This window comes from Rhinichthys klamathensis, unplaced genomic scaffold (assembly GCF_029890125.1).
Source record: "Rhinichthys klamathensis goyatoka isolate OS25496 unplaced genomic scaffold, OSU_Roscu_1.1 h1tg000247l_1, whole genome shotgun sequence".
Lineage (NCBI taxonomy): Eukaryota > Metazoa > Chordata > Actinopteri > Cypriniformes > Leuciscidae > Rhinichthys > Rhinichthys klamathensis.
This window is the reverse complement of record NW_026606769.1, coordinates 1,661,996-1,669,008: the sequence shown is the minus strand read 5'-3', so window position 1 is coordinate 1,669,008 and position 7,013 is coordinate 1,661,996.

Genomic DNA, 7,013 nt, shown 5'->3' with positions numbered 1-7,013 from the left:
CCAGATATAATGTATTTCAATAAGTTTGGTAAATAACATGTAGCCTATACATATTATTAAAGAATTTTGTGAACAAAGTCGCATGTCACAATTATAGACCATTATTTTAAGCCATAGATCAAAGTTCTAGTGAGCATTTTTGATTCAGGCAACAATGGGACGCAGCAAGGGAAAATGACGTTTGACATGATTAGGACCCCTAGCGCGCTCTGGTGTACACAGAAGCGCGTTCTGGTGAATTCAGCTGCGCGCTTTGCGTGCCTGGTTGCGTGCGTGCTTTTTTTTTTCTTACAGTCTATGCGTGAAACCAAACGCGTCTGCAGTTTTGTGATGAGTGACATTTCTCATTTATTTCAGTCAGTGTTGATTTAATAGAGGTATACTTATATAATTTTTTATTATTAGGGGAAATCCGTGTGTTAAACTATCCTCGCTGATAAAAAGTCCATTTGGCACTAGGTCGAGAAAAAAAAAAGGGTCGAAATCTTCATGTAACCTAAATAGATTTATATTTTAATAAAGAGATATGTGTGTTTTAAACAACCTTCCAGTAAAGTTCTTCTTTCATGAGGTTTCATCTTCGTCTGATGGAACCTGTAACAAAGACGGTAACAGCTCTTTTCATCAGAGGTATTCCTCCTTATAGCCTATATGGAATCATCTGCTATAAGCACAATGTATGTGTGGTAAATCTAGACTAAAACAAATGTTTTTAGAAACACGTCTCATCTTTCACTATTGTTGTTGCAATATATAGGCTAAACAGGCCTCTAAAGCCTGGTTTCCTTTGCCAAATATTTTCTTTTGCCTAAAAGGGTGTTTGGAGAACATACAGATCATATTGTCCTAAAGAACTTACTGAAATTATTATATAGAGCCATTCTTGCCGTTTGCTTTCTTCACAATACGCTTTTGCACATAAGGCATGTCGAGACTGCAATCTACAACATCATTTGTCACATTAAATTTAAACCCATAAAAAGACAAATTAATACTTTATATTGATAGCCTAGGCTACTATGATGCATTGTACTGTTAAATTTCTTATTATGGAATTTCTTACTAACAGCAGGCCTATAACCTAAAGCTCAACATGACTTAGAAAAGTGCACATAAACTAAACAATATTGACATGTGGATCTATACTGTATGCCAAAAAATTTACATATAAGGTTGTCATTATAAAAATACATCATACGTTAGTGGCCAAAAGAGATGTACGGCCTATAGGAAAATTGACATATTCACTCTTTATTCACAAATTATTAAAATGTGTTAAAGATTTTGTAAGCTGCGTATTGTGCTTGGAGTCAATTATTTTATTTGTGATAATGCAATGAAACATGCCAAATTGTGCGGACATAGTTTTTGATCAGGCTGTCAGGTAAGTTCTTTTAAAATAATCAAACAAAGAATATTTTATACATACTTATTTATGTTTATATAAATGCATTATTCAATATCCTTTAATCCTCTTATTCTCATTTAAATGCAACTTGTATGGACATGAGCCACTTCAAATCTTTATCTTATTACTTATTATGTGCATTTAACACTTGACTTTTTGCATATTTTTCATTCACTTTTTTAATTCCAGTTCAAAATACCTAAATACGTATAGGAGTTGTTTTGTACTAATAATGTAGTGCGATATTTAAAGCATTTGAAGTTTTTCTCAAATCCTAACTTTAATATCTACTAAGTTACTTATTATTTACTTAAGTATTTAAAATATGAAAAAACAGAGACTGTATTTTCTTGCTATATCCTCACATCTTCACTGGTGGGCTCTTGGCAGAAGTGGCTTGTCATGGCTCGCTGATCTGGAATGATCAAACAATCTAATGTACACACATATAGACACAGACAGTCCATCAGAATTTTAAGACCCTTTTCCTGAGGTTACCCAAAAGTTATGTCTTGAAAATCTCAGTGGCAGAACATTCCTCTCCCTGCCCCTACTTGGAAGCTGAGAGAAAGACGTGCAGCTCGCTGCTCCAATCTGGGCTTTTTTCAAACCACGACATTGGTTGTCAGTCATCCACACCCAATTATGTAAGAAATGTATCGTGCGTCTCATCCTCTCTGCGTAGCAGACAGCATTCTGGCATTTAACAAACACCTGGGTTCAACATAAACAGACCTTATGTAGATACATGCTCTAGTTTTTGCTCCTCATCAAAACACAGCAGACACTGCTGGTCTGATATGTTCAACACAGATTTTCAAAAGTCTTTGTCAATCTCTCAAAGGACTGCAACACCACTGTTTCTGGAGAAATCCTAAATTAGAGGATTAAAGACTGCAGTTTGGAAAATCGAATTGATTTTGACTCTCAACATGACCAATGACCGTAACCAATGAAAGATCCTCAGATGTTGTTTTTTGTCATCTCGTTAAATTTGCTCTATAGGCTTATATCCCATTATGTGACGCTTTAGAGGGTCTAATAATGTGGAAATCATCTGGGGTAGACATTTTGTTTTTTAATAATTTGTAGAGTTATTTGTAACCTACTTTTCAAAAGTTTGGGGTCAGATCGTATTATTATTATATTTTTAAAGAAATTAGCAAGGATGCATTAAATTGCTCAAAAGTGCAGAATTGTAACAATTCTTTGGAACTATGTTTTCACCAAAGGATCCTAAAATGATCATGTTTGCGCAAAAATATTGAGCACAACGGTTTTCAACATTGATAATAATAAGAAACGTTTCTTTAGCATTGAATAATTTCTGGTGGGTCAGGACATTGAAGACTGGAGTAATGATGCTGAGAATTCAGCTTTACCATAACTGGAATGAATCATATTTTAAAATATATTTAAATAGAAAATGTATTCAAAATTCTAATAATATTTCACAATATTACTATTTTTTACTGTATTTTTGATCAAAAAGCATCGTGAGCTAAGTTGATCGTATATAGAGACCAATGGTTCTATGATCTACGGCTTACAATGTTTTTGGGAAACGCAGCTCAGGTCGTTTTATCAGCAACATTTTTAAAAGTACCAAAGGCATAATAAAACGGGCCTTCTCTCTCTCTCTCTCTCTCTCTCTCTCTCTCTCTCTCTCTCTCTCTCTCTCTCTCTCTCTCTCTCTCTCTCTCTCTCTCTCTCTCTCTCTCTCTCTCTCTCTCTCTCTCTCTCTCTCTCTCTCTCTCTCTCTTCTTTTTTTTAAAGATACCTTTTCAATGCCAAATTTCTCTTCACTCACATGCTATATTCCTTCTTATACAGTATGCCAATATGTTTTAACATTTTGAACTTTATTGGTCAGACTTATATTACAGATTATTATATTACACAGAGAGACAGAAATCTGAATTCTTTGTTATTATAAGGAGAATATTCTTTTATAACTCAGTTTATCGGATTGACAATGTAATCCTTAAAGAACTGACATGAATTAAGTTATTGGTTGGCATTTTTTGATTCCTATAATTGAAAATTGATCATTTGAATCTGCAGAGGAAGAGACACAAGGATGGAAAACAGTTTAATGGAACCTTTCGTACAGATATTCCAGTGAAGATTTTGTGAAGGTTTTTCATTAACAAAGCATGTTTGTTAATGGCATGTGTTGTTTATGAAGTCAGGGATGGACAAATATCTTTTATAGCCTAATCGTATATGCATCTTTCAGCCTTTATGCTATAAGCTTGAGGCGCTTTCATTGGCGAATACATTGTTACTTTGAACATTTTCAGATCATGTGCTCAGCAAAGTCTAATCAGCTTATGGAGTTCTTTGAATGCTTCATGTCACCTTTATGGGAACTTTTTCCAGCATATTACCAACTGGAGTGGGAAAAGGGAAGAAGCATTAAGCCTAGAATGGCATTTTGTGGAACACCTATCTAGACAATTGAAATTAAGCCCCTCAGTAATGTTTTTGACTTCTGTTTGAGCCGTTTTAAAGAGAATGTCCTGGCTTCAACTTGTGACAAAGCACAAAATGTCTTTAGCCAAAATTCCTACAATACATTCATTTGGGAAGAAATGTGTCTATATAATTAGTCTTTATTATATTAGATAATATATATATATATAATTATATTGCTTAAATGTAAATATACTGTATATCTGAATGTTCCAGGATGAATTTCAGTTTGATGGACCTTCAAATAGAATTTTAGATTACCGTATATCAATGACTTTGTATTAAAGCAAATGCAAATTTCAGTGCTGTTGCTCAGTTGCTTGTGACACAATCGTTGCATGCGGTTAAGGCTGACGTGGAGGTATGAGTCACCAGATGTTATACGGTTCATTTATAATCACCATCAGGTCAGATTTGGCCAGTTTTGTTCCTGATCTTTGGTTTAAAATCACTGCTGTGTGCCCATTCATGTCACTTTACATTACCACCAGTGGCTATGTGGAACATATGGACAAAATCCAACTGTGTATAACCTCTATGCATTGAATTTTTCAACATGTATTAAATTAAAGAAATGTCCAAATCTTTATCATCATCTCTTGATGGTCAGTCACAATGGTAAATGTACCATTTGCAGCTTTGTACTCTTACTCTTACTTGGCCGCTGCCCAGAATTATAGTCAGACCAGCTAAACCACAGTGTTGGCATCAGGTAACTAGTGGGAGTTCCTAAGCAAGACAGAAGAAAGATACACAGGCATTACCTCAGCAGACTGATAAAATTGCATGCAATGTGGCTGATTGTAACCACAGCAAGTGTATGCAGTAAACTAGTCTTGATGGTTACATACAAGAACTAGGACTTTTGGCAAAACGAGAATTCTCATTTACAATTTTGTCATCCCTTAATTTCATTGTTCTTTCTTAAGCTTGAGCACAAGTGTCACTAGCATGTCTGGACAAATCAAGAACTACAATATAACTCTGTAATAGTAAACCAGAAATAATTGGGGGTTTTATCATGCTCAATAATAGAGAACATTATGATATACATTAACTCATAAGGCAAATTGGATGGGCTGCTGCTCAATACCAAACTTCACTCACACACACACACACACACACACATAGACAATTTTATATATATATACACTCACCTAAAGGATTATTAGGAACACCATACTAATACTGTGTTTGACCCCATTTCGCCTTCAGAACTGCCTTAATTATACGTGGCATTGATTCAACAAGGTGCTGAAAGCATTCTTTAGAAATGTTGGCCCATATTGATAGGATAGCATCTTGCAGTTGATGGAGATTTGTGGGATGCACATCCAGGGCACGAATCTCCCGTTCCACCACATCCCAAAGATGCTCTATTGGTTTGAGATCTGGTGACTGTGGGGGCCATTTTAGTACAGTGAACTCATTGTCATGTTCAAGAAACCAATTTGAAATGATTCAAGCTTTGTGACATGGTGCATTATCCTGCTGGAAGTAGCCATCAGAGGATGGGTACATGGTGGCCATAAAGGGATGGACATGGTCAGAAACAATGCTCAGGTAGGCCGTGGCATTTAAACGATGCCCAATTGGCACTAAGGGGCCTAAAGTGTGCTAAGAAAACATCCCCCACACCATTACACCACCACCACCAGCCTGCACAGTGGTAACAAGGCATGATGGATCCATGTTCTCATTCTGTTTACGCCAAATTCTGACTCTACCATCTGAATGTCTCAACAGAAATCGAGACTCATCAGACCAGGCAACATTTTTCCAGTCTTCAACTGTCAAATTTTGGTGAGCTCTTGCAAATTGTAGCCTCTTTTTCCTATTTGTAGTGGAGATGAGTGGTACCCGGTGGGGTCTTCTGCTGTTGTAGCCCATCCGCCTCAAGGTTGTGCGTGTTGTGGCTTCACAAATGCTTTGCTGCATACCTCGGTTGTAACGAGTGGTTATTTCAGTTAGAGTTGTTCTTCTATCAGCTTGAATCAGTCGGCCCATTCTCCTCTGACCTCTAGCATCAACAAGGCATTTTCGCCCACAGGACTGCCGCATACTGGATGTTTTTCCCTTTTCACACCATTCTTTGTAAACCCTAGAAATGGTTGTGCGTGAAAATCCCAGTAACTGAGCAGATTGTGAAATACTCAGACCGGCCCGTCTGGCACCAACAACCATGCCACGCTCAAATTTGCTTAAATCACCTTTCTTTCCCATTCTGACATTCAGTTTGGAGTTCAGGAGATTGTCTTGACCAGGACCACACCCCTAAATGCATTGAAGCAACTGCCATGTGATTGGTTGACTAGATAATTGCATTAATGAGAAATTGAACAGGTGTTCCTAATAATCCTTTAGGTGAGTGTATATATATATTATATATATATATATACCGTTTGACATACATTTGACATACACCATTATACATACCAAGTAAGAGTAAGAGTACTAAGCAGCAAATTATATATATATAATTGAAAACTATATATATATAGTATTCCTGTAGCTCAAACAGTAGAGCGTTGGGGCTTGCACCGTCAAGGTCATGGGTTTGATTCCCAGGGAAAGCAAGAACTAATTGATAAGTTTGCAATGTAATTCGCTTTTGATAAAAGCGTCTGCCAAATGCGTATATATATATATATATATATATATATATATATATATATATATATATATGTGTGTGTGTGTGTGTGTGTGTGTGTGTGTGTGCAGTATATATAGGGATAGTTGATGTGAACATTAAATTGTTAAATTGGACTGTAAATAGCTGTAATGACTGAAATGATGCATTTCCTCTGCTTAACAGACAGGAATAAAATGAGCTGATTAACCAAAAAAAAAAAATCACCCATTTTTTACCTTTTGAAATGTTTTTTTCTTTTTGCCTTTTTTCCCTGAGCAGAATGCCAATGCAAACATTATTTCAGAAGGCTGTCGCTTAAATGTGCTGTTATGACATCAGCTAAGAGCAGGGTACTGCTTTCCCACACCCTTATGGGTCTCATACCTCTCAAAGATGGATTTATCGCCAAAATGGAGTGGGAAACTATTACAAGCAGCAATAGCATATAGCATTTATTTGGAATAAATAACTTAAAATTCATCCGTCAACACTCTTTAA